We start from the raw sequence: 22,209 nt of genomic DNA on the forward strand, positions 1-22,209 counted from the left end.
TTGGGGAAATATATTAAACCGTGTCACAGCGTAAAGGTAGAGGGATGGCTAGTATTGGAACAGACAGTGACCTGGAGCTCAAGGACAAACTACTTCCAGATGTCTGAGTGCCAATACATTACTGGTACTGCTGTTGCAGCTCTGTATGCTAGAGGAGGAGCACCGTACAAGACACATACTGCAAGGCAGAGGAATCAATTCTGCTCAGGAAAAAAAGAAGAGGATAAAACTTTGAAGAATTTGAGTGGGAGAGAAAGTGTATGTTGTGTGTGTGTGTGTGTGTGTGTGTGTGCGTGCGTCATAGAGATAGATAGAGGACTCATCTTCGCATCTGTGCCACTGTAGCGTCTGTGACAGCAGGGCAGAGCCATTGAGGCTAACTACATTTTGAAGTAGTACATTTTCTTCATCACGATTAGCGGATCCCTCCTAATGACCCGGTTGGACATGACTCAAACAGGGTCACCAGGATGGATCAGGTAATGAATTTGCAATTCCCACTCGGAATAAATTAAAATGGCGCTGGCCATGCTAATACGGACTTTTGTCTGCTAGAAGCCTCTAGAGTTCTCTATCATGTGTCTGTGTGTGTCTGTGTGTGTGTGTGTGTGTGTGTATGTTTACTTTGGTGAAAAATAGAGACAGAGCTAGTATAATGCTTTAGATTTCTTTCCTCAGTGCCTCTGCCCAAGAAGGGAACTTATATGTGTGTTTGTTCAGCTCCCCAGTGTCAGATTGCTGTGGATGTGACACCAATCAGTTCAATTCATTTTTATTTTCATTTTCCATCACCACTTTATTTGTAGGCCTGTCACTACTGGTGATAAATAGGCAAATGTATTGACTAGGTAATGGTTACATTAGGCCGATACACAAGCGAAAATAACTCTCATTAAATTGTTTTGGAAATGTTTTCTGAAGCAGTTTTTAAAAGTTTAAGTTCCCAGGAGCAGTAGCAGTCATAAAAGCTATAGTGGGAAATAACTGGAAATGTTGATGTTTGTTATGTTATTTTAATATTGCTGCCAAAAAGGTCCTTGTAGTTGAATTGATTCCACAGAGTCATATTTAAGTAGTTGGAATTCTGTGGAATCAATGTAACTACAAGGAACTCTTTTTGCAGCAATAATAAACGAATATAAAATATATAATCTATACCAGTTATTGCTTACTATAACGTTGATGACATGATGAAATGAGTGGACAGAGAAAGACAGCTTCACTCTATCCAATCAGAGCAGCAGGATCAACATACAGCCCGCCCTTCTCTTTACAGACAGAACTGGCTAGTTGAGTTATTTAGACTGTACACAAGACTGGCTCAAAAGACAGGATGGTTTAGAAACTTTTTCACTGGACATGAGAAACATGAGAAACATGCTTACTGACCCCCTCCATCAACTTCCAAAGCAGAATTACTTTCATTACTTTCATCCAAAGTTTTAAAAAAAACACAATTTCACATTTTGCTGGATCGAGACGGTCATACATATCATACACATTGAAAAGTTTTGCTTTTCCTTAACACTCTGTGTAAAAACAAACTCTGAAACGACTTCATAAACACGCAAAGACGCAGTGCCTGCGTCTGAAATGGCACCCTATTCCCTATAGTGCACTACTTTTGACTAGGGTCCATAGGGCTCTGATAAAAATGTATGCACTACATAGGGTATAGGCTGCCATTTCAGTCACAGGCAGTGTGTCAGAGAAAACTATTTTAACTGTCTGTCTGATTTCAAATCATACCACATTCCTTCCCTTTCAAGTGGAAAGAAGAGGGAACATCTTTACACATGATATACCCTGGGAATCCCGTGATACCAGGAGAATCACAGAGCCCGTGGAAACTCCTAGATAGACAAACAAGGGATCAGGCTGGGTAGAACAGAACCTCCCTATTGAGGCGGGTGGAATAATTCAAAGAAAGCAGGCGTTCCCATTCCCAACCGACTCTTCCTAAAACTCCAGATCCGGGCCTTTGCCTTTTAGGAATGTCGGTGAGCCTCGGGGTCTCTCTCTGGGATTCTTTCTTCCCGTTCTGTTTCAAATCCACCTGCAGGATCTGGATATATATCCCCTCGGTCTGTCGGTCTGTCTGTCGGCTGCGCTATCTGCATCTCAAGACCATCCAAGGCAATAAAGGATTCAGACAAAGAACAAATATGGAATGACTCAGACTATCAGAGGAGTTAGGAAATAAGCAGAAGACAAATTTCTATCCTGATGGATGAAGAAAGTTTATGCTATTTTAGGCCCCACAAAACTGTAATGTTTAGTTTAAGACATGGACAATTAAAACATACATTTATATAGTGTAGCTAGTGCTATATTGGACACATGGGGTAGTAGTGCTGAGCGATTAACCAAAATCTTTTTTTTAGCAACTAATTTACTGATATCAGTTCAATTATTTGAATTCCATTTAATTCAATTGTTTTCTGTGAGCTCAATGTGCGCATTGCACAGTTTCTCTAGAAATAAATCCAATTTAAACCCGAACTGTGCAATGTTGTATGGGGTTGTCGTTTCCAACAGGCCAAGATTTTACATACTGTAGTTTAGCGCAGAAAACATGGTAATTAACTACAATGACCATAATCCATTGAGCGCATTCTTGTCCAGTCTGTGTCTCTTTTACACCTGCTACATAAAAGAGAGAGTAGAATGCGTGATCGAGAGAGAAAGGGAGCTGTTCCTTCGCGAGGTACTGTATCTCTACCTGAAAATACATGACCTCTAAGGGATTGATATTTGGTATTCAGCGGTCACAAAAGTATGCCTTATTTACTTTGAAGAACTACTAAACTAGTGATTTTGTCAGACAGCGTAGACAGGAGATGAAAGGATGACTTTGAATGAAATAAAGCCCTCAAATAAAACAAATGTAATATGCACACCTGAAATAATTTATTAAATCAAAGTAATTTGAATAAATGATGGTTAGCAGTAATGGGCAGTCACTACCATTATGGGACTTTTATTAATTGTTTTATTCTGTGCCATGACAGCATTCAACCCATATAACGCATAGTGCATTTAAGGTTAAAAAAAAATGTAAAGGATCTATTGAAATCGAAAACCGTCATTATTTCTTTAATCATCGAAACTAAACTGACTTCAAAAAACACTAATCGCTCAACCGTACTATGTTGGTGAAGCCTCCAGTTTTACCATAGCTATTGTATGCTAACAGTGACTGCACCACACATTTCCCTAAATGGGACAATAAAGATATTGATTGATTGATTGATTGGCTGGCTGCATTGGGAAGCTATGAAAATGTTGGTGAATGAGGCACAGCAGCCATGATTATTGTGTTGATAACCATCAGCCTTTCTCTGCTGTGTGTGGATGGAACCATCCGTCCCATCTGTGTATCAGGGATCTCATCATCACACAGTCAGTACTTCATAGTCTCAGTCTAAACCACGGTGCGGTTCTTCATTTTATTCTAATCTTTCACCCTAGAGACCAAACAATCAGGAAATTAAAAATCTACTCCGAAAACAAGATAACAGGTTCTCTCTCCCTCCTCTCCACCCCTATGAACCCTAATGCACACAATTTGTCTCAGAAATTCAGACAGAAATGTGGATCGGTGGATCTATTTCCTGTGCTCGCCTATCAAATGTTGAGTTTTAATCATGCCGATTAGTACCGCTGATAAACGCTATAAGCAAACAGAGCAGGTCGGACGTTTCTGTCTTATCTTTCCCTGGCTCCCACGCAATCCACCTAGACCCAAATTCCTATCCTCAGACATACAGTATCTTATTCCCCTTTAGTCTTCCTTACAGTGTGTTTTTTTAAGAGTAATTTGTATTTGCTGTACTGCCTGACTTCTGGCCCTTATGTTCCTCTGAGATACTGTACTTGTAGCCATAGCTTTGCAGCAGATGGTGGAACACATGTTGCATCAGGACACGTCAGGTTAAACTTATCTATTGTTCTTCCGACTAAAAACGGAATTAAACAACAGCATTTTCCCACTCGCAAAGTTTCCAGAGAGAGCTTGTAAACTCTGGCACATTGGAATAAAACTATATGCAGGCTCAAGCTGTGTGCAATATCCAGGCTTAAGCTGTGTGCATTAATGTGTTAGATGTATACTCGTAGGCACATACTTCTATCAATAGAACTAGATGTCTGGCATAATAAATATATACAGTACTTTTGCCCACAGATTTAGGCTCTATCCCTGACTTACAGGTATCTGCCAAAAATAAAGGAAACACCCACATAGTGTGTCTTAATAGGGCGTTGGGCCACCACGAGCCAGAAAAGCTTCAATGTACCTTGGCATGGATTCTACAAGTGTCTGGAACTCTATTGGAGGGATGCGACACCATTCTGACTGAGATAGCCATGGCAAATGGTTTAAATCGTTTTCATGCTTACCGAACCATTCCATTACCACTCATGCCTTGTGGATGGGGGCATAGCCATGGTAGTCAAAATAATGGCCTGCCCAGCATGTTGGGATGTTAATTGCTTAATTAACTCAGGAACCACACCTGTGTGGAGGCACCTGCTTTCAATATACTTTGTATCCCTCATTAACTCAAGCGTTTCTATTATTTTGTCAGTAACCTGTATATCCTAGCAGGTCGACTGAAATCGAAATCAACACCTAGTCCTGCCCCCACAGCACCTACAGTAATAGCTGTCAAAAGACTAGTAATCCAAGCTGACAGGCGGGTCTTAACACCCGGAGCTGTCCAGAGAACAGAGTGGCTGTCAGTGAGGAGAGGGATGCTGCTCCTGCCACAGCTTCTGGAGAAAGTGTTGGAAATTCCCATCCAAGAGTCCCATCCATGTCTTAAACACATGTTAGCGATTATAGATAGTTACCCCTTATTAAATATGATTCAAGCTAGAATCCATAGTTGCTACATCCATTTTTGGACTTATAAACGTGTTATATATACCCATTGCTTTTAAAAAAAAGATCACCATTAGAACCCAAAATAAAAGCCTCACAATGGTTGTAAATAATGTAACTGCACTGTATAGCCTCATTAAAACACTTTGGAGAATGTAGCTCAGATTTTGATGAGTTCTGCCCATCCCTCAGACTTTTACCATAAAGAATGGTGACCAGTTTGTTTTATTTCTAAGGACTCATCTTGACAGCCACCTAAGACAATACAGTTACAGGGTTGTATTTTTACACCACTGATTTCAAGTAATGAAATATAAATTGAATTAAGGATGGCAATTGTATGCAATATAATTACAATATGACTCAGCTTGGGTGTCCATTTTGAGAGCCATACATTGCATTTTTGGAATTCTGACATTTTGCATGCGTCTTCTGCCAGCAACAGTGACCTCACGTTCACAACACTTTCACAACACTTCCAATAAACAGATTGGACATGACTAACCACCAATTAAAGTCACATCACTGTGGCGATGAGCCATGATATTGACCCTTTCTCTGTGCTGTGTAGTCAGAGTCCTGCAGTCTAGATGAACTGCAATTGAAGGGTAATGCTCCTCACAAGCACTGAGACGGTTTGCCTCTTTACGGGGTTAACGACCTGTATACTGCTCTGACTCTTTGCCAAACAAACATGACGGATGAACAGAGCAGCATGTCCAAATCACTTACAAACATTCTATTATCCATGGGCACCATGATATCCACATCAATCCCAGCATGGGTACGGGTGAATAAGCAATGTGTGCACACACATGCATGACAACACACACAGAAGTCACCTGGACCCATTCTGGGGGCCTGGATATCTAGCTGAAGATAGTTAGTCTAGAGATCAGGAGTTTTAGGGCTGACTGTACCGCACAGTACTCGTGTGCTTGTCTTGCTTTTTTGACGAGCTCAATTGGATTTGTCCCCTAATGTCTGGTAGATAATCACTTGACTCATTAGCAAGGATTCAGGAATGAAGCAGTGAAAGGGTAATAACACAGACAACCACGGGGATTATGAATCTCTCTGTCCCACACGCTGAGAGAGCAGATTATACGGCTCTGACAGACAGAAGCTACACTGTTACCCACTGCCCACCCAGGCAAATACCAACCTGAAACACACTAACACAGTGACCGCCACCAGTTCACATGGCTCTCAATGACAAGGAACTCCATTCACTATTAGTGGTTTAGTGATAGCAGTTTGATCACAATGAAGTAGAGGGTGAAGTTGCTTTCGGCCACACAGCGTGATTTACGATTTCTCTGTGTCTCACGGGAACCACAAATGGGAGGTCTGGAGGGTTGTTCTATGTTATCTATCTTAATAATGTATTTTGTCCTCTGAGTTTAGATTGGCCCTGCCTGATAAATATAAACGAGTGCTTATCGCGTTCGCTAGCATGTTGCTCACTGCAGCTCTGAGAGAAACCAGTGGGGGCAGACTTTTCCAGACATGTCCTTTCATGTCCTACAAAAGACTCTGCTCCGTTTCTCTGTAGTTACACTTCTATCCTTTCTTCAATCTCTTTTTTCATTTTTGTTCGATATTTTCTTCTACACTTGTTGTTGCCTTTCAATCGCTGTTTTCCCCTGTCTTTCCTCAACCTCCTTCAACAGATGGTAGCCACTCTTGCAATTTACACCGGTACAAATGTTGTGTCGATCATATAATTCATACTCACTTCCATATCTACATCCACGGTTGCTCTTTGTGATTGTTCCTTTTGACAACATAATGTGTCCGTACTAGATAATGTTCGTCCTTTCATATTTTCATTTCATACACACTCACACTTCTCAGGACCACAGATATGAGGCCCGTCATGTCTAATGCCCTCCCCAGGGACGGTGCTCCACTTCAGGCTGTTTTTCCTTGGAACAGACCCTGGTCCCCTGAGAAACACAGTGATAGCGGTTTTCTATTGAGTGGATTGGAACGCACTTAGCCTGGTAAGGTATCTTCTCAATGCTTATTTGTCCTCCCTATGTATAGTGAGATACTGGACGCCTCAGTGTCAGTCTGCCCGTGCTTTACAGATCCGTGAAATGGGTTAAAGTCTGTTCTAGGGTCAGGGCTAGAAGATCAATGGTGTCTGTCCATGCTTTACAGGGTGAGTGAAATTATTTAAGTGTTGGCCTGGGTTCAGGGTTAGCCTGAGCCCCCTTTGATGGTAGCTCAGGCTGGCTGGTGTTGATAGGACTGTCCAGGTGTAGTGGAGGCCTGGTACTGAGTATATGAGTGTGTGTGTGTGTGTGGGGGGGGCTTTCTAGAAACCTCTTTTTTCCAAGGGGGCAGAGTATGATACGTTGCGGAACACAGAGAGAGAAAGGGAGTGAAAGGGAGGAGAGGTCTATAAATCGTCCTAGTAAGAACTACAGGCTCCAGGCCGGCTGGGCTGACTGCCTCTAAACACGGATCGGGGGGTCAAGAAAGGAGGAGAAAATGGTGGGATGAGGAGTCATACCTCATGATGACCTCCTGTTCTGCACCGTCAACGTCTGGGAAGCGAGGGATTTAAGACAGAGAAAGAAGAAGGGATTGGAACATGTAACATCTAGGACTGAGAGTGACCGATGTTTGGAGAGTGGCGATAACTGTTTGAGTGTCATAAAGGGGGCACCTGTGAGATATTAGTCATATTAGTCATATTTTTACATGATCGTGAACATGTCATATGACTGTCACATATTACTGTCACATCCGTAGATATCAGGGTGGCTGCCTCTTGGTGTTGGTATTGATATTATTCTTTGCTTTGGGTCCAAAACCTGCCTGGAATCCGTCAAAGTGTGTTTTACTCTCATTGCAACAATGGCTGCCTCTTCACCTTCTCTCTCTACACACAGCAGAGTGGTACAAAACATGCTTGATTGAATCTGATTCTTCTCTCTCCCCTTGTGCTGCAGGGATTGGTAAACAAACAGTGATGTCCACTTAGATTTATCACTGGGCAGTCGGTCACCGGAGGACAGCTCCCCTCTACCCCTCACCATGCTCCACTGCAGAGAGACACATTAGCCATGGCAGAGCCCTCCACTGCCCACTCTCGTGTTCCCACGGGAACGTGTTGGCCGCAGCTCACATCAAAGTGCTTAACTTTCTCTTTGGAAGGGCATCCTCGTGTATATCCATGTATATGCCTGAAAAGTGTTCCCATGCAGTAAAGCCCCGACTCCAACCTGAGTTAAGCGCGCATAAATGGAACGTAATTCCCTTTTGTGTGCACCTTCTCCCTGTACGTATTCTGACCTCGAACTTAAGCATGAGAATAGCATGTTATTCACCAACTATTCGTTTGAGGTGGAGCTTGAATGAACGAAGGTGTCATAATTTCACTACCTTAAAGCGAAAGGAAACCTTGAATGAGTGGGAAAAGCATGTACTTTATTTTTAGGGGGATAGAAATAACACCATTCTCCATGCCCTGTCATTTACAACTTGATAAGATCTAGCTAAATGAGTAATCCGTTTGGATAAGGGAATTGTAAATATAAATGACTCGTTTATGGCATTAAACTCAACATATCAACTTTCCCGCGCCATAGTTCATGAAATGCTGAACCATTATGCAGAATTTAACTTAGACAGCCTTTTAACCCCTCCCAGATCTGACTCTGCTGGCAGCAACGTTATTGAGGAAAAATGTACTTTGTTTGCCTGTGATATGTGGTTGTCCCACCAAGCTACCTTAAGAGGAATGCACTAACTGTAAGCCCGCTCTGGATACGAGTGTCTACTAAATGACTCAAATGTCAAAACTGTCAATTTACTGTTAGTTCCAATCAGTTGGCATAGCCTACATTATCGTTCCATTTAATGACATTGTTTCGTTTACCTTCATTTGCTTCCTCTGTAAATGCCGTCACGGCCATGTGATTGTTGCTGAGGATCGTTAGTAACAGTTGGTAATATACTTTTTTTAAATTTTTTAAATGTAGGCTAATTAAATCGTTATGGAGCGGAGCACTGATCAGGCCCTAACAGTCTGAAACCGACTCATGGTACAATACTTGGTCATATCGTCACTTAGTTCCATGAGTAGTGCAGGCAATAGTATTGCCTACTATTGTACACGGTTGTAATTGTATGTACACTAATGGCGCGCAACCCCTTGGGTTGTGACATGGCGGAGATCTTTGTGGGCTATACTCAGCCTTGTCTCAGGATGGTAAGTTGGTGGTTGAAGATATCCCTCTAGTGGGTGGGGTTATATCCTTCCTGTTTGGCCCTGTCCGGGGGTGTCCTCGGATGGGGCCCCAGTGTCTCCTGACCCCTCCTGTCTCAGCCTCCAGTATTTATGCTGCAGTAGTTTGTGTCGGGGGGCTAGGGTCAGTTTGTTATATCTACTGTCCTATTCGGTGTCCTGTGTGAATTTAAGTGTGCTCTCTCTAATTCTCTCTTTCTCTCTTTATTTCTTTCTCTCGGAGGACCTGAGCACTAGGACCATGCCTCAGGACTACCTGACATGATGACTCCTTGTTGTCCCCAGTCCACCTGGCCGTGCTGCTGCTCCAGTTTCAACTGCTCTGCCTTATTATTATTGACCCATGCTGGTCATTTATGAACATTTGAACATCTTGGCCATGTTCTGTTATAATCTCCACCCGGCACAGCCAGAAGAGGACTGGCCACCCCACATAGCTTCGTTCCTCTCTAGGTTTCTTCCTAGGTTCTGGCCTTTCTAGGGAGTTTTTCCTAGCCACCGTGCTTCTACACCTGCATCGCTTGCTGTTTGGGGTTTTAGGCTGGGTTTCTGTACAGCACTTTGAGATATCAGCTGATGTAGGAAGGGCCATATAAATACATTTGAATTGATTTGAGTTGATTAATCTTCCAACATTACCATGGGTTGAAGAGCTGAACGAATCCAACCACATGTTTCTTTCTTTTGTACATAAAAGCTGGTCAAACATGTTTTTTCATTATTTACTTTCCTTAACCTAAAGAATCTACAAGAGCAGAGTATTTTTTGAATCTACCAATTGGTGCTGAAAATATGCATACATTTGGAAGGCTTTCTTTCATTGATCCCTATTATTCTGAACCCGTTCTCTTGATATATTCTAGTCAGCGGACAAAATAAGACGCGCCGTAATTAAAGGGATGGCTTAACATAAATGTTCACCATTGAATGAAAACATCACCAGAAAATCTGTTGGCCAGCAAGTGGGAGGGATTCCCGTTGAATTAACATTTGTTTTTCGTGTTCAGAGCACGGAGGGTAGACACACCTACAGAGCTTAAGTCTGAACACCAAATACTGAGAAGTACGTGGGAAAGGCATGAATTCCCAAATCAGGATCGGCTTTGTGTGCAGACAGATGTTTTGCATACTCAAGTGAACAGAGATACAGATTCAATCTGTCTCTTGGCGTGTGACACGTGTCATGACTTTGCCCTGCGCCACACACGCTTTGCATGCAAAGTGGCATAGGATACATCACTGTAAATGCCTCGTTCAGACACAGTGTGGTTCATTCGGCATGTGTGTTTGCGTTGCTGTCCGCCGTTCTATAATGTTTATAAAAACACCTCTCTTTAATGGATGTATATTTCCTCTGCTATACATCTTAGGCAGACAGACTATATGTAGAGGTTGTGACCAGGCTAGAGCAGCTGTTTATGCACGTCGATGACGTGTGCGCACAGACGTACTGTTGTGTACATCCCTGATGTCCTCCAAAAGTACCTGTGTGTATTAAAATGTACCGGTGCCTGTGTTTCTCTGTGGCTCGTCTCTATATAAAACTATACTGTACCTGTGTGTTAGTCAGTATATAAAGGCAGTGTATTGGCTCTGTGGCTTTCCCCCGTGGACAGCTTGGTCTAGGTGACCCCTGTAAAAGCTTCCGCTTCTGTCACCACCAGCACACTGAAATAAATTGGCTTTGGTCTCCATGGAAGGGTTTGCAGTTGCTGTGAACCTAAAGCATTATTGGTATAGCTGGAGTCTCACTAGGGAGGGAGGTTGTGTGTGTGTGCAGCCTTGACCCTGGTGAACCGTGTGTGTGTGTGTGTGTGAGAGGGGGGGTGTATGTGACCTCTAAATGCTCTCTGTCTACGGGTGATAGAAAGACTGATCAGGAAGCAATACTGAAGTGATGCAGTGTGAACAATATACCCACACACTGATTTCGCCACAGTCGGCGTGGTGGCTCGTCACCCTACACTCCCTTTCATAGAAACCTTCAAGTTTCAAGTCAACGAATGCATGTATTTGATCAGCTTCTCTACTCTATGTTGGTATCGTATCTAATATACTCCAGTTTGAGATATCGGTATCAAACTCTACCCTTTTACCTTCTCACTTTAAAACGTTTCCCAGTGATTTACTCTACAGCAACATTTCATCAAGATCAATGAATCAAACTGTGAGGACACGAGGGAGCCAGGGTTGGAATTAACATCTCACGGATTAGCCTACAGAAAATGCTTAGCGTACCGATGTGTGACATCAGCATTCACTGCCAGAAAGCCAAATCATAAGACTGTGGGGTCGAACACAGTTCACGGGGAACCAAGTGTTGTGAGTAAGAGGAATCTGTGCAGTCTTCTCAGCAGCTGCACGCTCTGCTACGGAGGTCAAAGGGTCAGTGATGTATGTGAATACCATGTACAGTATATGCCTCTGTCTAGGCACCACACCTGTCTATAGAACATCACCATACATCTCTCTGTAGTAGGATGAAATTACCCCTAGGTGATTTGCAATTGAAGGTATTGTAACAGGAGCAAAGGCTGAAAGGAGCAGAGAGGAATCTGGGTAAGAGTACAAGAAGGGAAGGTGGGTTAACAGCGAGATAAAAACAGAACGGTTGCCAGTGTGATCTGACAAATACACAGTGGTGTAAAAAGTACTCAATTGTCATACTTGAGTAAAAGTAAAGATACCTTAATAGAAAATGACTCAAGTAAAAGTGAAAGTCACCCAGTAAAATCCTACTTGAGTAAAAGTCAAACCTCTATTTTTGGTTTTAAATATACTTAAGTATCAAAAGTAAAAGGAATTGAAAAAAATTTACGTGTCAAACGTAAAAAATAATTTAAAATTCCTTATACAGTATTATATATATACATGTTTTGGATGGATAGCCAGGGGCACACTCCAACACTCAGACATAATTTACAAATGAAGCATTTGCGTTTAGTCCACCATATCAGAGGCAGTAGGGATGACCAGGGATGTTCTCTTGATAAGTGTGTGAGTTGAACCATTTTCCTGTCAAAATGTAACGAGCACTTTTGGGTGAGAGGGGAAATGTATTGACTAAAAAGTACATTATGAAATAAAAGTAAAAGTTGCCAAAAATATATATAGTAAAGTAAAATAAAGTACAGATACTCCAAAAAAAACTACTTCAGTAGTACTTTCAAGTACTTTACACAACTACAAATACTGTACTTTCAGTGAAATGACAGGATGGGTAAAAAAAAAAAATGCTAGAAAAACTGTGAGATGTATGGCACAGCAAATATAAATGGCTCACTTACAGTGAGTGATAAGACAGAGTAATGCATGCAGAAAGGTTTTAGCTCCCGGCTGACCAATCGTACAACGTCTGTCGGAGACAGACAGGTCTAGCGGTGAATGTGGTGAGCCCCTCCCTCTTAATAACGTGCCACTCGCCAGCATGAAGGGGACAGCGACAGTGTGCTATGGTATGTAGATGAAATAGATATGCCAATATGCCAATGACACTGACATATCCAGAGCCTATTTACCAGCAACGCTGATAATAAAGAGGGAGGATGTTTTTCAAATAACAGTGAGGAACTATTATAATTTGAATGGAGGTAGAAAGCGGAAAAAACGGACTTACTTCTATACGTGTTCCGTCAACATTAACAGAACAAAGGAACCAGACAACTGCTCAATGCTCACGTGGAGCGTGTAAATGATGTTATGAAGTAAACCAATACTTGTTTGTTATGAAGTAAACCAAAACAGGTTGTGAACTCTGCAAGCAACGTATCCACTCCGAGACTGAGAATGGTAAATTGCTGTAACTAATGGCTGCATTAACAGAAATTCATGTAACCAAATGTCAGGGGTCAATGGTAAATTGCCTGGTTAACAAACGGTAGGCTACCACATGGGCATTTATAAAAGTGCATTCCGGGCCTACACTGTATAGCCTAGTCTACTATTCTACTTAGCAGGGATAGGAGGGGGTACATTTTTTGTTGTTGTCTCACCTAGGGTGACAAATCGGCCAGGACCGGGCCTGATCAGCGTTGATTAGTCTGTAAATGAAGTAAAGATTCAAATGATACCATCTGCATTGTCTATTTTACACAACGTTAGTGCCTTATAGGCCTCAGAGGCAGAACAACCTAGTCGACTGCTGTTGAATGATTTATGAATAGTCAGACACATCCAACCTTTTTTTTTAAAGACCGATTTGTTTATTTAATAGCAAGCAATGAAAATGTGCATGGTACAAAAGGAAGTGAACACATCAAACGTTTTTTTTTTGCTGAAGTGCAATAGCCAATAGCGCTCTACACCCCCACGCATCTAGCAGATCAGCTGCTGAAGCATCAGAGGCCAGTTGGAAAGAGAAGGAGATGTAGAAAGTTTAATAGACAGACTAAAGTTAGCAAGACATTTGCTTTTAATCATTCGGAAACACTCCTGCTTCTAGGTAAAGTTTATCTCCATGACAATAACGTTAATAACAATTAAAATAAATAATCAAATGAACGAAGGCCTATTTAAACGTTTTTTTCATAAATATATTCATCCGTAAACGTTTAGACTAGTCTTAGTCATTTTGACTAAAATATCGGTCCCACTATAAATTAAGCCTTCATAAAGCCTTCATAAACACTACATAGTGTGAAAAATCATCATTAATCGTATGTCATGCTTTATAAAGGGTTCATAAATGTGGCATAATTGTGTTACTTAACCACCAATGTAAATTGTGACAATCCCACTATGTCAAATATGACATAGAGACTTTTAAAATCCGTTTTTATGTTTTGCCTACTTTTTATTTTTCCCAAATTCCTTTTTCTTGGTTTAGTTTTTCCCTGGTTTTGGATTTCCCAAATGTTTCTGGGTTTCCCGCCTTTTCAACAGAAAAACCACTAAAGTGGATTGTCTGTGTTCACAACAATGCTTAAACCACACCAGGGAGTGACTTTCGAAGTCCGGGAAAAATCGAATCAACTTTTTAGTGTAGTTGCCCTTTAATTCAGTGAGCATGTCCTGCAATGTGGTTTTGTTAACAGGTTTTCTGTAGTGACGTAAGAGCATGTGATATGAATCAAACGCCAATTAAAATGTTGCTAGCTAGCGGGCTCAGATAAATACAAAGCCCCCTAGATACATGTCTCATTTTAAATGCAAGACGGAAATAATAATGCGAATTGAATAGTTTCCCATTTATAGTTTCTGGCGCATTTCCTAACACACCTGCTAACTTTCTTTGTTGTTACATTTAAGGTTGGAACCAACATGCAGTACCTCCAGCAGGAAATGAGGCAAGAACCATTTGTCCGCCAGCTCAGGGACAAGCCACACTATTCACAGCCCAATGTAATGTTCAATGTAATTGCATTGCTGGACATTTTGAAATTTCCACAGCTACCGAGTATATTACTTGCTGATGTTCAGTTCCTCGACAATAACGTAGACGAGCTCAGGGCGAGGATGTCCTTCCAGAGAGACACCAGGGATTGTAACATATTTTGTTTCACTGAATCATGGCTCTCTCCGCATATACTGACCCTGTCCATACAGCCAACTGGGTTCTCAGTACATCGTGCAAACAGGAATAAAGAACTCTCCAGAAGAAGAATTCAAGACCTGTTGTGCATCTGTCCTAGAAAACCGCACAATCACCCAAGAGAATTATGTTTGGATATAGTCACAGCTGTGTATATTCCCCCCCAAGCCTATACCCCCGACGGCCCTCAGGAAACTACACTGGACTTTGTTCAAACTGGAAACCACATATCATAAGGCCGCATTTATTGTAGCTGGGAACTTTAACAAAGCAAACGCTACCGAAATTCTTTCAACACATTGCTTGTAGTACTCGCCATTCAAAAACTCTCAACTCAAAAACTTCTGCTCCTCCCCAAACAGGAAGTACCCGTGCTAAGGTCTATTTAACGCTGGTCTGACCAATCGGAATCAATGCTTCAAGATTGTTTTGATCCCGCAGACTGGGATTTGTTCCGGGTAACCTCTGAGAATAACATTGAGGTATACACTGACACTGTGACTGGGTTCTCAGGAAGTGTATAGGGGATTTTCTTCCCACTGTGACTATTAAAACCTACCCGAACCAAAAACCGTGGATAGATGGCACAACTGAAAGGGTGAACCAATAGCATTTAACCATGGCAAGGTGACTGAGAATTTGATCGAATGCAAACACAGTGCAGTTATTCCCTCCGTACAGCAATCAAACAGGAGACATGTCAGTACATAGACAAAGTGGAGTCGCAATTCAACGGCTCAGACATGAGACATATTTGGCAGGGACTCCAGACAATCCTGGATTACAAAGGGAAAACATCACTGATGTCTTGCTCCCAGACAAGCTAATCAACTTCTTTGCCCACTTTGAGTATAACACAGGGCCACCGAATCAGACCGCTCCCAAGGACTGTGGGCTCTCATTCTCCGTGGCCGACGTGAATAAGACATTTAAGCATGTTAACCCTCACAAGGCTGCAGGCCCAGACAACAGTAGTAGGCCCGAATACCAACAATGACGAGATAGCCTACAGGGAGGAGGTGAGGGCCCTGGCGGAGTGGTGCTAGAAAAATAACCTCTCCCTCAACGTCAACAAAATGAAGGAGATGATCGTGGACTCACAGAGGGAAAACGCCCCCCATCCGCATCGACAGGGCCACAGTGGAGAAGTGGAGAAGGTGAAAAGCTTTAAGTACCTCGGCATACACACCACATCATGCGTTGGTCCACCAGACCTTCCGCGCATTTGGGCAGAAGTGTATTGGAACAAGATTAGGTGTAATGTGACTAACTGACATCACTTTAGAGTATATGCCGTCCTTCAGCATAACATGTAACCCTTTATAAAGCACACATTCCTATCATTGACATAGTGGGTGGTGTCACATTTGACATTGGTGATTATGTCAGAGGTATGTCACATTTATGAACCCTTTATAAAAGCATGCCATTCGGTTCTAGATGCTTTGTAACAGATTCATGTAGTGCTTATGAAGGCATTATGAAGGCTTTATGAAGCCTTTTAAACTGAAGTCATTTAAAGGGCACCCACATTTGTATTGCCTCATTAACATACATTCAACATAAATCACTGACTTCCATGTGCACAAACATAGCCTTGTCCTACCAACAGAACCTGAAAATGAAATCCAGTGGGAGAAACTGGGAGGGTTAAGTGAGACTACAAATTCAAAAGATCACCTACTTTTCTACACTCAAGGGAGAGAAAAACATAGGTAGGTTGTTGCTTGCTAGTAAATAAATAAATCAGTCTTTTGTTTTTATAAGGTTGGATGTGACTGACTCGTCATGAATTATTCAACAGCAGTCGACAAGGTTGTTCTGGCTCTGAGGCCTGTTATGCGCTAATGTTATGTCAAATTGACGATGCACCAGTCCTTTCCAACCTGACATGGTATAATTTTATATGGAATCTAGGGGTGCTGGAGGTGCTTCAGCAATAAAGATTTAGCAAAAAAGATATTACTCGTGAACAGAGAGCATAATTTAACCACAGAGGATCAATAGCTTCTAAAAAAAAATTGCTGTGGATTAAGTTCTATCACCAGCACTTGCGGTCGGGATAGACAAAATTTGGGCGGCTCTCACGCCAAATATAGAACAAGTTGTTGCATTGTGGCCATAGACATATAATCCATGAAAGGGTGTTGGAAACTCTTACCCTGGAAATTTGACTGTTACGCTCATGGGTACACTAGCAATGGCTGCCAGTCTTGATTTGAATGGGAACTGCCATGTATGGATTATATTTCTATGGTTGGTTGCTGTTGACAGTTTGCCTTTCGCTAATTTCTATACACAATCGCTAGAAAAAGGCATTTGGAAAGCAAAAGAGAAGACTAATATGAAAAGAGAAGACTAATCTGTCTGTAGAAAAATGTATATCAACAACCTTTACCGATTTTGAGTGAACAGCACTGTTTTCCAAAGTAGCATGAATGTGTGTGTGTGTGTGTGTGTGGGAGCAAAGAGAGAGAGTCAGAGGGCAGAAGGTCAAACTCATGCATCTGTCTATTATCACGTCGGGAGGTCATGACTACAGTGTTGTGTAACACTGTGCAGTTTTAGCCCTTTTCCTATCAGCGTAATTACCAAAGAAAATCTCACTATTTACCAACAACATCACTAAGCAGAGTGGGAGGCCTATGACCTAGCTGAGCAACACAATGTTTGCCGGATTTGGAAGGTTTCTGGGTGTCTGGATGCTGTAAAGTGTTCGCACACACTCCTCCCTCCTGCCATGAAAGGTAAATTCTGTCATTTATACCATCCAGTCAAAATCCTCTCTACCCACGTCTCCTGCAGGTTCATTCCTATCCGCATTATACCACAGAAATACATCTCGTGATTTACACATAATATTACCAAAGTTGGGAGACCTACAGTATGATCTAGCTGACTAACAAAACGGTATGGACGTCAGTAGTTTACAGTTTCCTCCTCTTTCTCCAGATCACCTCTTACACCCTCTCTCCCTTCTCCTCTTCCTGTCTCTGCTGCTCCCCTTCCTCATCCTCTCCCCCCTAACCCCCCCACTCGCGGCCTCCTCCTCATCTTCCTCCTCCCCTTAACCCCCTTACTCCCCCCCTCCTAACCCCCTAACTCCCCCTCCTAACCCCCTAACTCCCCTCCTCCCCATCTTCCTCATCCTCCTAACTCCCCTACTCCCCTCCTCATCTTCCTCCTCCTAAAACCCTAATCCCCTCATCATCATCTTCCTCCTCCTCCTAACCCCCTTACTCCCCTCCTCCTCATCATCTTTCTCCTCCTCCTTACCTCCCTTACTCTTCCTCCTGCTCATCTTCCTCCTCCTCCTAACCCCCTTTATTCCCCTCCTCCTCATCTTCCTCCTCCTAACTCCCCTACTCCCCTCCTCCTCATCTTCCTCCTCCTCCTAAACCTCTAATCCCCTCCTCCTCATCTTCCTCCTCCTCCTAACCCCCTTACTCCCTTCCTCCTCATCTTTCTCCTCTTCCTAACCCCCTTAGTCCCCTCCTCATCTTCCTCCTCTTAACCCCCCTACTCCTACACCACGTCATGTAGCCCCCAGTGTTCCCAGGCAGGACCGCTAAATCACCTCTCCAAGGTCGCTGCGTACTGCACGGTGAAGCAGCGCTCTCATAATTACCACTGAGGGTAATTAGTTTCCACAGCCCAAGGTCTCCTGTGCTCCTCCACACACCTTTATTCTGTCACCCATGCTCCCTCTACAATACCCTCCACCCAATATGGAGCAATGAAGCCCTGCCTCCACCGAGCCAAGCAGCCCACCACCATCTATTATATGGTCCCCTTTGGAGCTGTGCGTGTGTGTGTGTGTGTGTGTGTGTGTGTGTGTGTGTGTGTGTGTGTGTGTGTGTGTGTGTGTGTGTGTGTGTGTGTGTGTGTGTGTGTGTGTGTGTGTGTGTGTGAACATAATGATGTCTCTTCAACTTAAGACAGTAGCACAATGTCAACGAACGACGGAGAAATTCATTAGCCTTCACACAGTTAATGAAAGTCAAAGATTAAGTCAACCGTTCTTAAGAGAGGGGTATTACTCAGGCCGACGGCCGGGGACATCATTAATAAACTGCCTTCTCTTTTTTTGGCTCCCACATGTGGATATCCGTTCATCATTGTGCTGCTTTTTTTCTCCTTCACTAACTTTGGACTTTGCATAGAATTTCTATTTCAGTACCACCCGTTGTTATGAAGGTGAAGATGCATAAGATCAGAGTCCAGCTCTAGGACCCAAAACAGGCAGACACACACACACACACACGCATGTGAAGGCACTCACGAAAACACACACGTACACTTCTTCAAACATACAATCTTTGAATGAGGAAGGTGTACTTTTATGCTATTCAAAAGAGCTAAAGATGAAACGGGAGAAGAAAGTAGTACAACTCTCAACACACCCAGTTCTATAGATAGACTCATGCTGACTTGCGATGCAGCCGTATAGCCTCTCGCTTCCCTTCCCTAGAGCTTAACCGCAACCATAAGGCTGCACTTCTCCATTAAAACCTTTGGTAATACACCTGTCACTCGCAGCACCACAGAGACTTCCAAATGTGTTTGCCTCAGCGCTTTTTATCTCCCTTTTTCCCTACTTCCCATACCTTACTACCTGTACTGTGTCACGCCGTCTCTTATCGAGCGCCACTCCAGCTAACCTCAGCACCCTGCATCCCATCTGCCCTTCTGCTCACCTCATCAGAGCTGAAACAAGGGCGTGCATCACCGCCGCCACCGAAAAAACAGGAGCACGGAGCAAAGCAACCTTTCTCAAGCCATCCTGCCACCCACTAATGTTCACTGCCATCTGTGGCTAATGCCATCAGCACAAATGTCACCTCGCAAGACCCTCATATTCACACGAACAGAAGGCACTGTTTACTCCTTCCCTCACTCCTCCCTTTCTCTCTCCCTCCCCCTCTTCCTCTGTTAATTCTCCTTAACGACTCTGCCACACCTCATAAAGAGGCAGTGATTAGGTAGCAAAGTCCTCCGATAAACAAACTTTGTTTAGGAAGTGCTGGTATTGACTCCCTGCTACTAACCTCAAGGCAGTCTGACGTTGTGAGGCCCGGACAGAGAGCATTGATTGCTGGAGTGGCTGTTCGTCTGTTGATCAATCGTCGTGATCCGCCGCGGACATGATTTCCTGTGGTCAAGGTAAAATCTAGTGGATAGTGTGGAAGTTGGCTTTAGTTCTATCTCAAAATGTCGGTCAGCATTGGCAACAACTCCAGAGGCAAAGCCCAGGGCTGGAGCCCCCACTGGAATTCAATCAAATACTCTCAGTGAACGCACACATGCAAACAAATAAAGCCCACAGACACAGAACACACACACACAGAGAGAGAGTATGTACAGTATACACAAAAATACACACAAAGCACACACAGACCCACACAAACACACACAAAAAAATCATTACCCAGCGTGACAGAACCGAAACCAATTCAAACAAGTCCTTTGGCATAACAGCGCCTATTAAATATGCCAATAGTTCTCTAATAAACATCAAACCATTACAGCATTAGGCATACAATAGGGTATTGACGCTGAGGGGATTTTTCTGTGGATCTACTCAGGACAGGTAGATCAATGGAGCGACTGAGATGGCTGCGTTAGCTGCATCAGAGTGTGTGTCCCCGAAATGGCACCCTATAAATGGCACCCTATTTCCTATATATGGTCAAAAGTAGGGCACTATATAGGGAATAGGGTGCCATTTCAGATGCAGACAGTGTGTCTGTCTTTAATTATCTCCCGTACACAGGGCCTTAACGAGGCGAAAGACTCCTAATGGGAGATAGGGGGGAGGTTGATGAACCTGGAGGCGGCGTGCCCCGACTTGCCAAGGCCAATGAGAGCAACGCACCGCGCTGGCAGTCACTCACTGGAGTAGACCTGCCTTGCCTGCCGCACCTCCACTGCATGCCAATAAAGCTTGGAGATTTGAATGGAGGGTAAGTGCTGGTTTTTTTCTACTTGTGCATTTTTTTTTATTGTAGCTTTGTTGACTTTAATACCAATATGTTGAATGATGTCTACTGCCGCACTAAGTAAGGATATTAAGCACCTAGTGAGCATACACTCAAGTATAGTGCATTTGTCTCAAACACCTAGCTTAACCATCACTCTTGAGCACAGTAATGACTAAGCATTGGCATGAAAAGTGGTTCACTGATAACCCATTAGTTTAGGGATAGCAAATAACAAAGTGCACAAAAAACAAATAAATGTTTGCCTCATTACAATGTAATGACTTCCCCTAAACATGAAGTATGTTTGGAAAGTAATAGTATTCATTTAAAAAAACATACATTTTGCAAAAAGTTTGCTAGGAGCTACAGTTTGGTGCCAACTTTCCATGTTATGTCATTGACCGTTAGCTAGCTTGGCAATCGTTTGGAGGTAGCATGAAGGCTTCAGCGGGAGTTTTGAACTCACCAAATCCTCACAGATTTATGTGACTCAATCTTCAACAGCAGCAACGGGTGAATTAAGGAGATGGTAATCTTCAGTATTTTACACACGTATAGATTTTGACTTGGTGTTCCAAGTTGTATACGCTTTCATTCCTCTAGTGTCTATCCAGTGATGCCTTAAAAAATAGAAAAATGTCGGCTGTAGCTTCTCTCCATAGTTTGCATGGCAGACATGTCAGGATTGGCATGACCAAGTCCAAGGTCTGGCTTCCAATTGGCTAGTTGTAGTCTCATCACATTAACAGATAAATTACTATTATTCTTTTACTTGCCCTGGGTTACACTAAAATCTAATCTACACACCACAAACATTGCTGTATGGGTTAATGTCTACAGCTGCATCTGATTTAAATTGATTACACTGATTATCACATTTTTGTTCATAAAACCATGCCATGATATTGTAATCATCTACTTTCGGGGTGAGATTGAATTGATGTTAAACTGAACCAAAAGTCAAATCATAACTGTCTTAAATTGTATGCGTCTCATTGTCTTCAACTGAAATGGTGGGAAGACCTCCATATGATCTCCATTGAGTTGTTGCTACGCAACGGTTCGCTGTTTGTAGCCTAATTCATTATTGGAAGAATTAACAGCCTCAGTGAGCCAGTCAGGAATTGGCCTACAACACACCTGATGCAGTAGCAGCTAGCAAGTATGGATATGATGCATTGTCTATTTTCTAATCTTGCCTATAGTTTTGATTAAAATCCACTCAAATGGAAAGTAGTTGCTTCTTTACTGAGCAGTGTTTTCACTAACATAACCACAATTGAATTTGATGACGGCCACCAGTGCTTATTAACACCTATTTACTGTTCATAGCAGGCATCCTCACAGCTAGCAGCTACCACCTCTTCCTCTCACTCACACTGGGCCCAATTAACTCCATCTGCTTTACACAAAAGGAATCTAAACCGAAGATTGTCTATTATATCGACAAGATAATCAAGTGACTGCTCTAACAATGAAAATACATGTCATCGAAGATACATGTCACTCATCTTTGTATCTGTGCCATTAAAGTGTCTGTGACAGCAGCGCC

This window comes from Oncorhynchus tshawytscha, linkage group LG26 (genome assembly GCF_018296145.1).
Source record: "Oncorhynchus tshawytscha isolate Ot180627B linkage group LG26, Otsh_v2.0, whole genome shotgun sequence".
NCBI classification, from domain to species: domain Eukaryota; kingdom Metazoa; phylum Chordata; class Actinopteri; order Salmoniformes; family Salmonidae; genus Oncorhynchus; species Oncorhynchus tshawytscha.